This window comes from Macrotis lagotis, chromosome 1 (assembly GCF_037893015.1).
Source record: "Macrotis lagotis isolate mMagLag1 chromosome 1, bilby.v1.9.chrom.fasta, whole genome shotgun sequence".
NCBI lineage: Eukaryota > Metazoa > Chordata > Mammalia > Peramelemorphia > Peramelidae > Macrotis > Macrotis lagotis.
The window spans coordinates 677,973,141-677,992,764 of record NC_133658.1 but is presented as its reverse complement, the minus strand read 5'-3'; the positions used below and the strand labels follow the sequence as shown (position 1 = coordinate 677,992,764).

General features: G+C 35.1%; 1 protein-coding gene across 2 annotated transcripts in view; it reads left to right on the top strand.

Moving 5' to 3' along the window:
- Window positions 1-19,624, top strand: part of PPP1R1C (protein phosphatase 1 regulatory inhibitor subunit 1C) — a 206,320-nt gene that overhangs the window by 111,987 nt on the left and 74,709 nt on the right. The gene's annotated exons all lie outside the window — the stretch shown is intronic.

Sequence of the window (19,624 nt, the reverse complement as noted above, 5' to 3'; positions counted from 1 at the left end):
GAAGATTACTTCTCCAAGAAGTCCTGTCAAAGTTGCTGTTTAGCATAAAAGTAACAGCTGTTGAAAGCAAGGATCCTTGTTCAGATTCTGGCTGAGCCACAAAACCTAAGCCTCTGAATAGGTCTTGTAAAGAACACAGTAAAATGTACTGCAACTGAGGGGTGGGGGGAGGGCAGGGAAGCATCCTGTGATTTTGTTATCTATCTTGGGAAAGCACATATATACCAAAAGAGCTGTCCTTGGCTGCTCCAGTTGCTGAGGGGCCAGCTGAAGAGCTTCCCTTGAGAGTTTGGAGAGGAACCTGAACTTAGAAACATTTCACCCTATGTTCTCTCCAGGAACTGGTTTTTTTGAGCTAGACTGCTTGCTTCTTCTACTAGTAAACTTCCTTCCTCTAGAGCAATAAAACACTATGTTTATTCTTGCATGATTCAAATAATCCAGATGATCAGCATCATGGTTTATTCTGGTTCAACCTGTGTGGATGTAAAAATGCTGGCAGATGAATTTCATTTCCAGAAAGGCATTTTCCTAAATGTATGTGAAACAAGCATTTTAAACACTTAATCTACCTTAGCATGAATAGCAGGGAGATGGGTATAATTCTCCCCAATTCTATTTTAGTTTAGTCTGTTCAAACAAAGTAGGAGTAGCTAGTTGGTACAATGGACAGGCCTGGAATCAGGAAGACTCATCTTCCTGAGTTCAAATGTGACCACAGACACATATTAGCTTTGTGATCTTGAGCAAGTCACTTAACCAGGTTTATATCAGTTTCCTCATCTGCCAAAGAGCTGGAAAGGAAATGGCAAACCATTCCAGTATCTTCAAAAAACAACCAAATAGCCAAACAGGGTCACAAAGAGTCAGGCATGACTGAAACAACTGAACAAAACCAAAAACAAAGTAATAATGTTTTCTCTTCTCTATGGCATAGCAGTTTTATTTCTTAAGAAGGACCTTAAAATAAAAGTAATGAGAGCTAATAGTTGTTATTATATTTTACCTAACTCTAGAAATCTTGGCAATATTATGAATCAGGACATTTAGAAAATATAATGTCTGGCCCAGAGGTGATTTCGTGAATTTTCCTTAATTGATCTGAAGAGATTTGGAAAACTAGAATGATTATGTTTCCTTTATAATTGACTTGATTCTTCCAGTGTCTCAGTTTTCTAATGAGAAATGAGATGACTGAACATTACCTCTTTTCTAGACTCTTAGCCTGCTGAGAATTAAATGTCTCTTAGATAACCAGGGCATTCTTTAGACAAAGAAAAGAACTAGGAGCCAGTCAGCTGCTGTCACATAGGCTAAATAGTAACAACACAAACACTTAATGTTCTTCCCTAACCTATACAACTCCCTCTCTCTAAGAACTTGAAATTAATTTTTATAGGCAAGAAATAAGTAATAGCCAAATGTGGCATATTCTATATCAATTTGGATCTGAAGGATGATTTCATTGGTATGGAGAACCCTGACTGAAGTTAATTCATATCAAGGTAGATCTGACACCTCCTTTGCAGTTTATATTTTTAAAGAGTTGTCTGGGGGTGCTGAGTAATTAAATGATTTGCTTAGTCATATAGTGAACATTTGGCAGAGATCAGAGACTGGACATAAATTAAGGGATATACATTTGGGATAAAGGGATAAAAATAGGACATACATTTAAAACTAAATATAGGAGGCAAGGAATAGAATTACAATATACAGGGCCCAGAGAATATAATTTCTTTGAAATGCAGATGCAATGCAAAACATAAAGAAATAGGGGGCAGCTGGTGGGACAATGGATAGATTACTGATTCTGGAGCTAGTAGCACCTGATTTCAAATTTGATTTCAGACACTTGATACTTACTAGCTGTATGACCTTGGGCAAGTCACTTAACCTCATTGCCTTGCAAAAAAATAACAAAAAAGAAATAACTTAGGGGAGTAATGCACATAACAATGCATCTGGTCCTCTTCTGAAAAGGCATGGAAAAGAAAAATGGATTTAAAAATTTATGATGGGCAAGGCAGTGTGAGAAGAGAGCCAGTGCTTAAAGCAATATGCTTCCTATTTTTAGCCCAGAACACCTCAATGCATCCTGTAATGTATCCTTTAATGCATAAAGAAAATGGTTCTGTGCCAAGCATAAAAGACTAAAGGTCACCAATCAAAATTCTGTATGCTAGGTATTGGGAATATAAAGAATAACATGAAGCATTCCTGTACTCCTGGAACTTATATTTTATTAGAGGGGAGTTGTTTATCCTTTGTTCTTGAGGAGGGTCAAGATGACATCAGGGAGGTGATGTCATGAAATTCAAGTGAATTGGATTTAAGTGAGGGAGGGCTGGAATATGCATATAATGGGAGTCAGCTAGATAGAGGGCACAGGGATAGAATGCTAGAAGACTCATCTTCCAGAATTCAAATCTGGCTTCAGATAACTTACTAGCTGTGTGACCTTGGCAAGTCATTTAATCTTGTTTGCCTCAATTTCCTCATCTGTAAAATGAATTGGAGAAGGAAATGGAATACCGATCCAGTGTATTTCCCCCCAAAACCCCAAATGGGATCATGAAGAGTTGGACACAACTGAAAACAACTGAACAATAGCAACAAAAATTATATAAATGAGTTTATACAAAATGGATTTAAGTTCTTAATAGGGTAAGGATTCATTAATCCATCCTTTCCCCCTCTTTTACTACAGAAAACCAAAAAAAAAAAGGAATTTACAGTAATTTTTTAAAAAATTTCTTTATTTCCTATTCTTTCCAGATGCCCTTCTTTTCCCTTACTCTCAGGGTGGTATAATTATCCTTACCATGTATGGACCTGTTCAGATTTTCCATCAATACAGGGTCATGGTATGTATGAAAGTGACAGAAGTAAATCCCTGCAAGAAAACAGGCTTACTTTTCCATAATCCAATATAATGTATGTTCAACTCATTCTATAAGCAAGGAACTCTGAAGTTTGTCAGAAAAGTACAGTTTCCTAAATAATAACCCTCCACATTTCTTTGCACTGTGTATAGGGGTCAGCCCTCTAATCTGCTAAGTGACCAACTAAATTGTTAATTCTTGTATAATTTATGCTTCCTCTCAAAAAAGAAAAACCTTGGGGCAGGAAATTGGCTGACTCATCTTCACTTTTGCTTTTTTTTTCCTTCTTAACTGGAATACATTTGACTGAAGTCATCTCAGTGAGTGCTATTGATTTAAAAAAAAGAATATTAAATACTAACCTTCCAGCTGACCAAATAACTGCTGTGTGTGCAGATACCTTTTAGGCTCACATTACCTTCTTTAATGCATGGCCAGTGAGTCAAGTGATCCATTTTGCTTCTATGCAAATGTTTGTCTTTTTAAAAAAATTCCCTCATGCTTGCTAATTTATTATAGGAGAGCATTGCAGGAACCCCAATGTCTAGTGAGTGTGATTCTGATATATCTAAAAGCTTCACTTGGAATATAGAACACTAAAGCTACTTTTTTTTCCTCCAATGATAATATCAATTTTTATATCTCCCCTTCATTCCAAATCTTGTTCTTGGAAAATATCCTTGCAATAAGGATTCACCAGAAAAGAAATGAAAGAAAAATGGGACAGAAGATTTAAAAGGAGTTAGTATTGTCTTCCTTTTTCTTCTGATTGAATTTGCAATTTTTGTCCTTGCATTTAGAAACCTTGCACAGTTTTTTCCTCAAAAAACTGATGTTTTAATTTCAGCATCTCTTTTTGACTTAGAAATTTAACATTAAGTTTCTTTTCCTATATTTCATTTCTAGTAAAGGAGTTAACAGCTTTTATTTTTGTGTTTTTTGCAAGGGAATGGGGTTAAATGACTTGCCCAGGGGTCACATAGCTAGGTCATTATTAAGTGTCTGATGCCAGATTTGAACTCAGAGACTCCTGACTCCAGGTCCAGCACTCTATCCACTTAACCACCTAGCTGCCTCGAGTTAACATTGTGACAAGCTGGCAAGGATTACGTAAAATCTGGGTTTAATTCTTAACTTCTAACACTCTCTGCTGTGTGATCTGCAGAAGTCACTCAGTCTCTCTGAATTTGAATATTCTCATCTGTATAGCATGGTAACACTAATATTTTTGTCATATACTTGTTTTGAGGACCAAATTGGATATTATTTGCAAAACTTTAAAGTACTCTAAAATGTGAACTATTATCATTCTGCTTATCTTTTTCCAAGGGAACAGTTGCAGTCAATTTAATCTGTGCTTAGTTTCTTGAAGGTCCCAGGTGAATGTTATTCATTCTTAATTAATGATAATTAGTTCTAGATCTCATTGAATTTTTTATGAGTTCCATCTATCCTATCTGAAGGAAATTAACAAGTTAATATTTAAAATTTTCTATACTCCTTTGAACCTGGCCCTGCTCTACAACTATAATTCCTTAAACCAGTTTTCTTGTAATCCAGTGACTAAAAGTTAATAATAATAATAATAATAATAGCTCATATTTGTATAATGCTTATAGATTTGCAAAAACACTTTTCAGAATTTATCATATTTGATGAAATTTTATGAACATGGTTCCATAAATTAAATATGATAGCTTTCTGTAGGCTAAATGCCATATAAGGACTGATTGAAAGAACTGGAGAAGTTCGACCAAGAGGAAAGAAGACATATGAGGGCTTTATTAGATACCTTCAAGTATTTATTTGAGGAACTATCAGTCAATAAAAATTTAATTAGCAGTTATAATGTGCTAAGGCATTGGAGATACAAAGAATCTTACAATCTAATGGGGAACACAGCACACTAAAGAAAGCTGGAAAGGGCTGGAGGAAGGGAAGGTACTGAGCATGCAATATGATGAGGCCCCAAGTAGTGTCCACAGTAGGGAAATGAAGAGATGACTGATCTGGATCCTTCCATTAAATGGAGGTTTGAGTAGGAGTTCTTTACCCCACTCTTCCTTCAGAGGAGAAGACAGTATTGATTGATGTGAGTACTGAGGCTGATTTGATCTTATAAGATGATGAGATTCTAGTGGGTTGTTTCCTGGAAGAACAGATATGTTTTCTTCTTAGACCCAGGAACTGAACTTGAAACAATGTATGAAAGTTACAAAGAAGGAAATTAAGACTTTAGGCAAGCAAAAGAATCCTGACTGTCAGAGGTATCACAAACAAAATGGAGTACCCCAGAAGTGATAGTTTTAAGTATAGGCTAGATAAGTCTGTTTGTTAACTTTGTGCTAGAGAAGATTCTAGTTTAGAGACTGATCCTCCTAACTAGAGATTCTATGAATTTTTTTCAGAAAGCTCCCCAATTATATTTCGTACAGATTTTAGTATGGGATTTACATAGTTGTGTATGTACCTAGGAGAGTCCCAATTTGTGAGTCTAAGATAATAGAGATAAGAGTTATATTTGAGATAGATCAGTATTTCTCAAACTGTACTGCAAAGAGCCACAAAATACACCAAGTTTTTCTTTGATTTTTAAATTTTTATATTCATTTAAAAAAATTGAATTACAAATGATCTCCATCCCTCTTCCTCCTCTCCCACCCACTGAGAAGACAAATAATATATTAATTATATGTATGAAGTTATTCAAAACATATTTCCATAGGAGCTATGTTACCAAAACAAAGAAAGAAAAAAAATTTCAAGTGTGCTTCAATCTGTACTTGGAGTTTATCAGTTGTTCCTCTGGAGGTAGACAATATTTTTCATCATGAAATTATCTCAGATTATAGTCTTTATCAAAGTATCCAAATTTTTGAATGTTGAATGGCAGTGACTGTTGTTTAATTGATCATCCTTACAACATTGTTCTTACTGTGCACAATGTTCTAATTCTGCTCATTTCACTTGTCTTGAATTCATATAAGTCTTCTCAGGTTTTTCTGAAACTATCCTGCTTATTGTTTCTTATAGCACAAGAATATTCCATCACAATTGTATACCACAACTTGTTCAACAATTCCCCAATTTGATGAGCATCTCCTCAATCCAAGGTTTTTTTTTAAATTAACCCTATATTGTTTGTTAATAAGCATTAATAACAATAAATAATAATTTTAGATTTTACTTCAAGAGTTCTGACAAAATTCTGGTTAAATCGAAGTGCCCTCTAGCTGTGGATAAATTTGAGAAATCTAGAAGAATAGATTGGAAATTAAGAGACCTAAGTTGTAGTTCTGATTCTGCTATTAAATAGCCCTGTAATCTTGGGAAAGTCTTGCCATCTCTTTTGACCTGAATTTCCTCCACTGTAAAATAAAGAAGCTGGATTAAATTCTTTCTAACTTCCCTTCCAGGTATAAATTTCTGTGATTTTGATTGTGAGTCTCTCCTGCCTCACAGACTAAGACATGGAATCATGGGGGAGGGGGAAATATTGCCATGACTAAGGAACTATTTCTGACAATTTTCTTTTTGAATAATACATATACTGCCATTCAATAATGACTGACTGTTGAATGGTAGTGACTGTTGTTTAAGTCAGGGCAAATGAGTGGACTCAACCAAGAAAGTGATCATTAAAATCAGAACCTAGAAGTTTAAAAATTAGGGTCAATTTAGTAGAAATCAGAGAGGGGGATTTTTCAGTAATATCTTCAGAATCTCTTAAATCCATTTTACTTGGTTTTACTGAGAATTTAAATCTACAAAGGAATTCATATTTTGTAGATGTTATTTGGGAAATTCAGAAAACATATTTAATGTGTCTATCATATAGTCATATGCCTGGTTCAAATCTCGATGGTGAAGGGCCAAATCTGTGCCAAACCCAAGAAATATTATTTAATTATTTATGAGTCCTATATAGGACTACTCTTCTACCCTTTTCTACCTCCCATCACCCCAATTCAAGAAATTCTTCTACTCTATTACTCTGAAACTCCACAGGCTCTGTACAACCAAATAACTTTAATTGTCATAACTTCGAAGTAAGGAATGAGAAGACAAAACACTTTGTAATACATCCATTGTTAACATATATTTAAAACGTGTTTGGAGAAAATTCAATATTCATTCATTCAATAATTATTTTTAAGAAGGCACCATAGATATGAAAAGTCAAACAAATCAAGAATCTAAAAATCACCATTCTCATATAATTTACTTTTTGTTCTCTTGGGGAAATGCATGTGATGACCTGCATGGTGAGGAGAGTTTACAAACTATTGGATTGGGAAGAACATATGATATGCTATTCTTTTGGTTTGGGGGAGTTTATATTTTATTGAGTTGGGGATCATATGACATAAACACAGACAAATAGGATGTGATGGCAAATTAATGCAAAGTGCTTTTAGAAAATTTTGTCAAGAAAAGTTATAAAGGTAGATTGAAAGTAGATTGTGAGGAACCTAAATGCTAAGACATGGTATGTAAAGTATGAGAAAGGAGAATATGAGGTGTGAACAAGTGTGAAAGACAATACAAGCAGGGTGACTAATAAGGAAACTTAGAATACTCTAGTCAAGAAGGGTCTGCCCTGGGGGTCAGTAGTAGTGTGAATGGAATACAGAAGTTAAGTATGACAAGGAATAGGTTAAATTTTAGTTAAATGAATGTGAGAAGGACTGAAAATTTAATGTTTTTATAACCTGTTTTTTGAGGATTAGTGAGTTTCATTGGTTTGAAATAGAGGACTTAGGAAATGATGATTATTTTACAAGCAGTGAGCATTCACTTCATGTTTCCTGCCCTTAATGGAATCAAGCAGACTAACTTGAATTTCTTGAATGAATAATCCTCTTAGAATCCACAAAACTCTTAGAAGCCCTGTTTGTGGTAGCAAAGAATTAGAAATCGAATGAATGTCCATCAATTGGGGAATGACTGAACAAATTGTGGTATATGTACATTATGAAGCACTATTAAAAACCAGGAGGGATGGGAATTCAGAGAAGCCTGGAATGATTTGCATGAACTAATGCTGAGTGAGACGAGCAGAACCAGAAGAACGTTGTATGCCCTAACAGCAATATGGGGATGGTATCAACCTTATTGGATTTATTAATTCCATCAGTGCAATAATCCGGAGCACCATCTGTGCCATCTGTATCCAGAGAAAGAACTGTGGAGTTTAAAGAAAGACCAAAGTCCATTACCTTCTTTTTTTTTAAAAAAAAAGTCTTATGTACTACATAATTTGCTATCTCTAATATTTTATTTTCTCCTCAAGGATATGCTTTCTCTCAACACATTCAATGTCACTCAATGTATAGCATGGAAACAATGTAAAGATTATCAGACTGCCTTCTGTGGGGGGTTGGGGGAGGGAAGGGGGGTGGGGGGAAATTGTAAAATTCAAAAACCTTACAAAAATGATAGGTAGAAACTACTATTATATATAATTGGAAAACAAATTTTTTTTAAAAAAAGAAAGAAAACCAGAGGATAGGAAGGAAACACCTAAGAGAAATTTTTTAAAAAGAGAACATAGTGTTCATTCAAAAAAAACAAGAATCCAAGAAACTATGTAAAGGGGAATAGATGAAATCACCCCAACGATTCTGAGGTGAGAATCAAAAATTCTTTGTAATTTTGAAGAAAACAAGTTATTTTATGGGATTTAACAACTTTAGTGTCTATGATAGAGGTGATAAAAAACTAAAATAGTTAACTTCAAAAATAAATGGAATAAATTCACTATTTGCCACTGTGCTTTCAAGTCACATACTCTAACTGGGGAGTTATTTAAAAAAAGGAAGGAGATAATAGAAGTAACTTACAACAGTCACAAAAACTGAGAATTGAAAGGGAATTCTAATATTGTTCATAGACTTTGAGAATCTCATAGTTCAGTTGGATTTCATCTCAGAAACCATTTATTCAAGCTAATAAGAATCTATAGAAATGACAAGTCAATCTTTGAAGACCCCAATGAGGGTTAGTCAACTAGAAGCATTTATTACTTTGTGCCAAACACTGTGGATATAAGAAAAGACCATAGTTTCTGTAATCAAGTAGTTCATAGGCTTATGGGCTATGTATGACCAAATTATATTCCTATAACTTTAAATAAAGTGGGAGTAATATCAGGGAAGGGAACTTAACATTAATGAGGATTAGGGAAGGCTTTCTGTAGAGGGTAGAATTTTGACTGGTACTGTAGCCGGTTTCTTGAGTTCAGTTCTGCCTCAAGAGGAACCAAAACTCAGACTCAAGAATGCAGGTTTTGGAAAGAAGACAGAGATTTATTAAAAGAAGTTACAGCACATTAAGAAGGTGATAGAAAAGTTAAGAGTTTAAAGAGAAGACCATGTGGATTGCTGATTGAACCGGTCAGGCCAGCTGAGAGCCGGCAAGGGGAGGCTGGAAGGTCCAAGCAAGTGAACCCCTTCCTCAGTCTCCTTAAATTCCCCTCAGAATCAATGGGAGGGGTGGTGACCAGGCAATGGTCCAAGTCCCACATCTCCTTGGCGGCCCATCAGAAGACAATGCAATCCAAATCAGGTCAAGGTCAGGTCCTCAGGTGTGGCCTAAATTAGATGATAAAGGAAGAAAGAAGATTCCCTTAACAATGTAAACTAAAGATTTACAAAGTTTGTCTCCAACTGAGGTTGCCTCCATGCCCATGCTTCTCTGCATCAGTACTGGAAGGGAATTTTGACTGGTACTGTGGAAGAGTGTTCCAGGGACAGTTAGGTTGCACTGGCCATAGAGTCAGGAGGACTTGAGTTCAAATTCCATCTCAGTCACTTAATTACCTAGCTGTGTGTTCTTGGGCAAGTCACTTAAGCTCATTGCCTTGGAAAAAAACCAAACAAACCAAAAAGAAAAGTCTTCCAAACAGGGAAGACAGCCAATAAAAATGACTGATGTTGGACTTGAGACCACACATCTGGAAAGAACAGCAAGGAGGTCAGTATCATTGCATAGAAGATTATAAAGCTATGATGGAAGAAGGGAGAAGGAAGACACTAGAAAATCAGTAAACAGAAGATTCAAAAGGTAGAAGGATATAGGTTGTTAATGGCTTTGAATGTTAGGTACTTCATTCTACTTTTGGATAACTAAATATTCAGAAATGTTTGATTGTTGATTTGAAATTTAATTTTCTGTAGCTATCACCAATTGTTCTGCCCTCTGAGATCACAGAAAAAAAATTAATCTTCTGGCATCAACCTTTCCAGTGACAGCTATTAATTCCTTCTGAAGTCTGTTCTTCAGGCTCCTTCAACCATTGATGTTGGTCATTTAGTTCTGGATATGCCCTAGGTTGTCAATGTCTTTCCTAGATGCTCAGATGTGGTACCCAAAATTAAAGATATTGTTCCAAATATGTCCTGATGAGGAAAGGGTTCAGTGAGTCTGGCATTCTCTAGTATTGAACACTTTGTTAGTATTAGATTTTTCACCTGCCATATCACACTCAAATTATATTGAGCTTGCAGTCCATTAAAATACCAAATCCTTTACAGATAAATTACTATCTGGTTCTGATAGCATTGTAAGATAATAGATTATATGAAAAAACCCACAACCCTGATTTTTTAATATGACAATCCTAATGTTCTTATTCAATTATATGCTACTTGGTTCACCTGAACAAAGCAATTTGATAGATTTTCTTTCTTCTACTTGGTTAAAAGGTATTGTACTATTCATTTGTTAAAGCCCCTAATTGACTATTTGTTAGGTAAAGATTACCTAGAAAAACAATGAACCATTTTTATGTGTGCAGTGACTAGGAGGTCTAGATCACCGGGACATACATAGTGGAACAGTATTCTTGGAATCCTAACCAGCTACCAAAATACAGGCCCTGTACAGGACCAACTTTCCTGGGGTGGTGGGGTGGTAGGGTGAAGGTGATTGTGGGTTGAACTTTAAAGTGTCATATGCAATATTCACAGTACCAAGGTCATTCCATTGGTCAGCAGCAAGGTCTGACCAATAGCAAAAAAAGGAATCAAGGACTATTGCTCCTTAAGGTAGCAGCTACATAATGATACAAAACACACAACATATGAAAGTTTCAAAATAGTGGTTGTCACATGGTTCCTGTAGACCTTTAGGCTTTTTACTGAAAAAAAACCTCTAGACCAAAGCAAGGAGTGATGTGACATGAAAACTAGCCACATAAGTTAATTTTTAGTGTCATGACATCCTGTGATTTGAGACTAAAAGATCTCATTAGAAATCATTTACTTTAACTTTCTTATTTTAAAGTTGAGGAAATTGAAGCCAAGATGGGATAGGTAGAACTGTGGTTAGAGTTCCAGAACAGGAGTCAGGAAGATCTGAGTTCAAATTCAACCTTAGATACTTCTTAGTTGTGCAATCCTAGACTAGTCACATAACCTGTTTGTCTCAGTTTCCTCAAGTGTAAAATGGGGATAGTATTCACCTACCTCCCATAATGGTTATGAGGATCGAATAAGACAATTGTAAAGTGCTTAGCATGGTACCTAGAACATAGTAAATTACACTATAAATTTTTTGTTGTTCAGTCATTTTAGTCATGTCTGACTCTTAGTGACTTCTTGGCAAAGATACTGGAATGACTTGCCATTTCCTTTTCCAGTTCATTTTATAGATGAGAAAACTGAAACAAATAGGGTTAAGTGACTTGCTCTGAGGGCAGCTACGTGGTACAGTAGATAGAGCACTGGTCCTGGAGTCGACCTGAGGTCAAATGTGAACTCAGACAATTTAATAATTGCCTAGCTCTGTGACTCTTAACCCCATTGCCTTAAAATAAAAAAAAAATAAGTAATTTGCTCTGGGTCACATGGCTAATGAGTATCTGATCCAGACTCAGCACTATCAATTGCACCACCTAGCTGCTAGCTATTATCAAATATTATTATTAAGTGACTTGGCCCTAAAGAAGATAGTAAGGGGCAGAATCAAAAATCAAGACCAGGTCTTCTTACTTCAACCCCCAGGTTTATTTCTTCTGTTCCAACAGAAATATGGTATCCAGAATAGTAAAGGTCCATTGGATTTTGCCTTTGTCCAGGCATTTCTGTAATATTATATTCAGTCTCTGGCACCATACATTAGAAAGGACATTAACAAATTGGAGCACATGCAAAGGAAGGTGTTTATAATGAGTAAAACCAGATGTGAAACTAGATTATACAAAGATTTTTGAAAGACTTGGAAATATGTGATCTGGAGAAGAGGAGAATTAGGAATGACATGCTAGTTTTTAGATTTGAAGGACTATCCTGAAAGAGAGGTTCTTAACTTCTTAACCCTTTTTCAGTTTGGTGAAACCTATGAACCACTTCTCCAAATAATATTTTTAATGTGTAAAATAAAATATGTAGAATTCCAAAGAAATCAATTATGTTGAAATATAAATATCAAACTACTTTTTAAAAAATTAATGGGCCTCAGTTTAAGATTAGAGATAAGAAGGAATCATATCAAGATGCTGTGATCTGTGAATTACCTTTGGAGTCAAGGGACCTGGGTTTAATTAACAATGCCACTTACCTGTGGAATTTTTTTGGTCAAATAATTTCTCTGAAGACACTACCTTTTTTTTGATCTATGATAAAAGTGTTGGATGAGTAGCTCTATGATCCTGTGACTTGTTATACTTAGATCCCAAAAGCCAAACTAGGACAAAACACCCCAACCAATCCATAAACATTTATTAAGCATCTACTATGAAAAATGGGTGTTGAAGAGATGCTGATTTTTGATTCAATAACAACAACAGTGCAGTCCCAAAGTGAAATGGACTAACTTAAAAACAGTAAGCACAAGAAGTATTCTTCATGAGGCTGGATGATGACTTTTCATTTTGTTTACAGAGAGTGTTCTTCATATGCCTGTTGAAATATATGACATCTAAGAGCAAGTCTGAGATTCTATTATAACCCTTTCTAAGTAAAAAATCTACTATTTTATGAAACTAGAATGACCAGACCTATCTCTGGCATGTAATTAAATTGTTAAAAGTAACAATCTATTGAAATAAGATAAATCAAGTCTCTAATTTTCTTAAAATTATGATCTCAGATATCCAAAAAGAAAAAGAAAAATGTATATCAGTGTCCATTCAATCAATCAAACCAGAATCTATCACCTGGTATTTTAAAAGTCCCTACTAGTGTCAGATAATATGCTAAGCCTGGGGATACAGAAAAAGTTTAAAAAAGAAAGCTCCCAAGAAGCTTGTGTTTTAATGGGGAAATATAAAATGGCTATCATATATAACATGGTCAGGGTATTTTTTTTTCTTCATCATTAGCAAACCTCTGAATTACAGAATTTAGATTTGGAAGGAACTTCATCCAACTTTCTCATTTCTCCTTCCCATGGTCCATTTCCTTTTGCAATTTTCCTTCTCCACAGGGCACTTGGGCAGGCTATTCACCATATTTACCTTTCATGAGCAGGATTCTATCCTGGTTAAGTTATTTATCAGAAAGACTAGAGTTTTTTTTTTCAATTCAAGAAATATTTAACAGATTTCCAGATTAGCGACAGTACAAATCCAGACAAGTCCTTGCTTTTTTTTAAATGAAAAGACATATACATTTCTATATCCCTATTTCTCTTAATCTTTTTATTTCCTTTCATTTACCCCCCTCATCTTCCTATTTCACTGTGTAACCAGGTTGGGGGAATGTAGACAGATGATCTGTTTGTAGCCTATTCAATTCAGTAAGAATTTACTTCTGAGCTCAGGACTGGGGAACCTGGAAAGAAAAAAATATATAGGACAGATTGCTTAGTCATTTCTTATTAGATTAAAGATTGTAAAGGACTTCTCTCCCAAATTCTTTTTCAATAATTTATTTCATAAATTTGAAAACAAACTTGAGCCTAATGACCCAATTTTGACAAAATAACATTCAAACATATTAAAATTAGTTTACCATTTGGAAATTTCCTTCAACTCATTTTGTTTTTTGTTTTGTTATATCATTGACAAAAAGTAGGTATAAGGATTGCTGGGAAAGGAGAATGAAAAAAAACTTAGGTTTAAATCTAGCTTCTTACCAATTGCTTGACTCTGGGCAACTCACTTAATCTGTACATACTTCAGACAGCTTAATGGATATATCCACTCACTGATTTAGGAATCTGCCAGTAAAGCTGCCTTCTTGTATTTCTGTTGTTAGGTTATCCATGGAAAAATCAAAAGCTCTTTAAATATATGTATGTGTGTAAAGAAAATAAAGAGACCTTTCCCCAAATGATTTAAGTCTTAGAAGAAAAACTCAGGAAAAGGAAAGGGTGGAGATTTCTATTTTATTTGAACAGATGAATATCCCTAATGACTGCAGTTCTTTAGAAGATTTAAAAAAATAATGAATGTAAGTATGTAGTCACAATAGAGAAACAGCTCAGATTATTTTCCACTCCCCGCAAGGAATCAGCAACATTCAGATGTCATTAGCTAGCAAAAGAGATCCTGTTAAAAAAAAAAATGATACCTTTGATCAAGGACAGTCTCCTAATGGGTCTATATCATTTCATTTAAATCACATTTACAAAGACCCACCTTTTTTCCCATTGTTATGAAGAACAAAAATGAACATTCCCCTGAACAAAAATGAACAAAATTAAGGTGATTATTGATGGTATTAAGAGAGTCTGAAAGTAACAATAGGAAATTAGGAATATGAGTTTTTTCCTCTACTACTCCTGTAAATTAGAGGTTTTGGGAGGAGGAGCCATCAATCTTGAATAGGGTGTACTGTCCTCAAGAAAAATCAGGATTTCATAAATTATAAGAAGATGGAAACTGAGAGAAGAGATCTAGAATAATAGGATCATTAGATTTCAGAGCTGGAAGATGCCTTAAAGTCTAGTCCAATTCCATTATTTGGTATTTTAGTGTATTGATAGGTTATTCCAACTGGCATGGGCGAGGCACGTAAGGAAAATCCCACCCCATAGGAAAAGATAGGAGAAAGGAATGTTGGCTACTGTCCTATTAGAGAGAAGGGAGGAATCTCCTACATTCCCATGTCAGTGCCTGGCTAAAGCCCCAACTTCTCCATACTAGTTTTACCTCTAATACAAGATTATATATACTCAATATTAGATTAGCTATCTTCTTCCAGAGAATTAATTTTTTGTGAGGGTTTGCTTTCATTTTTAAATCAATTTGATTCAAATATTTACCCGTTATTTTATTCCTATTGATCCCAGTGGCTGTGTTTAGTGTTAAAAACAAATTCAATTCTTTTCAAATTGCAGTTCATTCCTATTTGAGTCAATGTACTGTAAAGTATGTATGGCAATCAGTATGGAGGTACTAAAAATAGAGTGATCTATGCCTTCCTTTCTCACTAGGCTGCAACTGATGCATATCATATCCATTAGCATTAATGAGGGTTAATGCCCCACTCACAGTCTGCTAAGATTTACAAACAGCAGCTCCTGTTAATGATTATAGTAAGTTCCAGTAATACACTATAATATATAGCCAGAGAATAAGCAGATGTTTTCCTTCAATATTTTCCATCAGAGTCCCAGTGTTTTTAGGGAGTAATGTAAGACAGGGATTTATTTTTCTTTTTTTTTAAGGTATGGGAACAACTCAGGAGATGCTATTGATTCAACCATTCTGAATAAAAATAAGCCAAGTCTTTTATTGCCCTTCACTTTCTCTTGTTGCTAGCTGCCTCAATGTACCTTGATTCCTTTTTGGGAAGCTAATTGCTATGAGTGAATTTTGTGTGGTGTCTTATTGTACTGGCAATAGGGAACCTCTTTCCATTTTCACATCTGATCAACCTACAGATAAAGCAACAAGGTTCTGCTCCCTTTTAGATATTTTTTCCCATAGATTCTTTTGCAAAAAGTGAAAAATAATGTTGCTAGTAGTTGTGATAAGTAGTAAGAAGGAAAAAACCTGGGGTACAGTTGACAGGATATTGTAGGGTGGTATATCTTTATGGAGTATAGAGCTAGGACCTCTTGTAAATGCCTAGCAGAAAAGGAGGAACCTCTCACAGAGCATTTATGTTCTACCTTTTTTTTGCCTTTAAGGGAGTTGGCTCCTCAAATTAAATGGAAGAACAATGGAGGATTACTTTCATCCAGAGTTATTGCATGGGGAAGGCCATTAGCCATGTTCAACAGAAATTCTTTTAAAAATTAATTTGGTATTCCATTTGTATTAGTTTAGAAAGAATCCCAAGACCTGTCCCAGAAAATTTGCTTTAGTAGTCAGAATATGATGCAGTGACTTCCTGATTTGGAAAAGACTGAGAGACCAAGAAAATTATCCTTTGCCTATGCGCAGCAATGTAAATGGTGACCATGGCTCCCCAGTATAAAGACATTAAGGCATCAGTACCATGTGTATATCTGTCTCTGTATGTATTATTGGGGCCCCCCAGAAAAGGAAGAAATGCTTACACCAGAATGGACAATAATGCAGTCTAACAGCTGCAACTGGTGAACAAGGGGCTGAGAATTGATATGATCAGATACACCTGCTTACTAGGGACCAGGCATCAGTGTAGATTGTGATAGGTCATGGAGGAAAAATCACACAAAGGGCATGAGCCAAGGGGCAATGCCCCTGGGGTGTCAATTCAAGGTGAGAGCTAGATCCCTCATGCTCTCATGGTTTCATGGTGGGAGGCTCAGAGGGATAGGGACTTTAAGAAGTATTTGGAAAGCTGCATGGAACTACACTTGAAAGGAATGACCTGATTTGAATACTAAGGTTTCAATTGTTCTATTTGCATCAACTCAGAAAGAACCTCAGTACCCTTTTCAAAAAATTTTATATTTCTCACTTTTTAGATCTATGTTCATTTAGTCTATTTGTGATTAATCCATACCACTAGTTCAACAGAATTGTACTGAATTTTTTGGTGTCATTTTAACTGTATTATTCTAAAGTCATCAGGATACTTCTTTTTCAGGTATCCTAGTTTCCTGTAAATGCATTGTATTTAACAAGCATTTATGAAGCTTCTACTATGTGCTGGGGCTGGGGATATAATGAAAAACACCCCTCAAGGAATTTATATTCTACTATAATGGGGCAACATGTATAACAAGCAAATACATGAATGCATGCAAACATACATAAATACATACCTTTCTCCATATTTGTATGTATAATTCAAAGTAACTTGGGAGAGGCAAACAGTAACAACTGGAGATTTAGGAAAAACACTTGAAAAAAAGCATACTACTTGTTCTGAACTTTCTAAGAAATAGAGAAGTCAGTTGTAATAGGATTCCATGAATGGGTAGCATCTTGTAGAAAGTCATTGATGTGGGAAATAAGATTGTCCTGAATGGGGAAAATTGAGTAGGTCAGGTAGGCTGGAACATAGAATGCATGAGAAAGAGTAATGTGAAATTAATCTAGAAAGATGTTTTGAAGCAAGAACGTGAAGGGCTTTAAATGCTGGGTAAGAAGTTTTTATTTTATTCTAGAGGTGAAGATGGGAGGAAGAGGCATCACTGAAGCTTCTTGAGCAGATAAACAAAATAGTCAGATTTATTTATAGGAGTATAAATTCAGCAGGTTGTGGTATATAGATTAGAGAAAAAAGAGACAAAAGGTAAGAAGACCAATTTTCTTTTCCCCTGAAAGAGAAGAGAAAATGTCGAATTTGAAGAATTAATGGGAGTGAAGATGCATCACCAGTCCTTTGTCTCAGTTCTTCTGCCAGACTCCCCTGCTTCTGTTTATTTTAAATGGGCCAATTGCTGCAGCTTTGTGTTTAATTCTGTTAATTGGCAGCTGGGAGTTAATTTCATTTAATATTATCGATACTCTCTATTCAGAATGGTTCTGGCTAAGCAGAAGTTGAAGCAAATGTCAAGTTATCTTCCAAAAAGGTTAGATTTCCAATGGAAATTAAATTTATTAGAAGAGCATGCCTGCCTCTTTATACACATTAAGTAAAATTCTTTTCTTTATAAAGCTTGTATCACTCTGAGGTTTTTTTTTTTTATTAGGGTTTTTTCCCCCCCGCAAGGCAAATGGGGTTAAGTGGCTTGCCCAAGGCCACACAGCTAGGTAATTATTAAGTGTATGAGACCAGATTTGAGCCCAGGTACTCCTGACTCCAGGGCCAGTGCTTTATCCACTACGCCACCTAGCTGCTCCACTCTGAGGTTTTCTTAAAATTTTTCCTCCTTAGCACTTATGTTATTGTCTTTAAGCATTAGCCAATAGCTAATTTTTAACCATGATTTTGTTATTTTAAATATTAAAGTGATATGGAGAAGAGAGATTCCACTTATCCTAATTACATGATATGTGCTATATCTTGGCCATTAATGTTGAAATATACAGCCAAGATAAAACTATTATCAATCACTTATAATGCATAGGCTGTGATGTTTTTCCATATATAGGAAGGATCTATGATTATTCTCAGTATGGAGAATTCATGGTGTAGCATCTCCCTTCATCAGTGTAAAAACTACCTACCTAAGGTATATTAGATAAATTCTAGGGAATTATTTGAGGTCTATAGAAGTTAAATAACTGCCAAAATTACACATATTAGAGATGGAATTTGATTCCTAAGCTACATCAGAGGTTCTCCTAGTGTGGTCTAAGAACCCCTGGGGATCCCTGAGATCTTTTCAAGAGGTGTTAGAGTTCAAAACTATATTCATAAAAATGCTAAGACATTATTTGTCTTAAAGTGCTTCTCCCACTACTTATCTCTGTGAATTCAGATTTTCTTTATGTGTTTCAACCAAAACAAGATTTCCCAGCATATTGAATACAGAAATAGTCATTTTCTATTAAACCAAAAATTAATTAAATAAAAAATGAACTAAAAAATCAAAATTATCTTAAAATAATACACTACTTTAATGTTGGAAATATTTATTTCCATAAAATAATATTATGCAATGGGTTTATTGTTATTTTAAAATGGATTAATAAATATTTTTTAAAAATGTATCAGTTTTAATTTCTAATAATAAATATTGATTGATATAATACACATTTACAAAAGCTCTTTGGTATTCTCAATAATTTTAAAGATTATAATAGATGGGTCCTGAAACCAAGAAATTTGAGCACTTGAACTATAGCCATTGACTCTTGGCAATTATATCGAATGTTAAGCAAAATAATTTGTCTCTGCAATATCCTTCTATTCACACACACACACACACAAAACCTTAAAATTGCAAAGGACTTTAGGTAGCATGAAATCTACTATTTTGATTTTTTTTAAGGTTTTTGCAAGTCAAACAGGGTTAAGTGGCTTGCCCAAGGACACACAGGTAGGTAATTATTAAGTGTCTGAGACCGGATTTGAACACAGGTACTCCTGACTCCATGGCCAGTGCTTTATCCACTGCGCCACTTAGCCGCCCCTAATATTTTGATTGAATAGATTTGGAAACTAAATCTCAGAAATTATTTCAGTCAGAGTCATATGACTATGGCAGCTAGGTGGCACAGTAGATAGATACCGACCTTGAAGACAGGAGGACCTGAGTTCAAATCTAACCTGGACATTTAATAATTATCTAACTGGGTGACTTTAGGCAAGTCACTTAACTCCATTGCCTTGCAAAAAAAAAGTCATATTACTTATTGATGGTGGGTCTGTTGGCAGATACTTGAAGTATATCACCATCATAAGAAATCATGAGTTATGAAATCTCTTCAGCCTAAATTCTGGTTGACGGAGTCTGGCTGAAAGAAC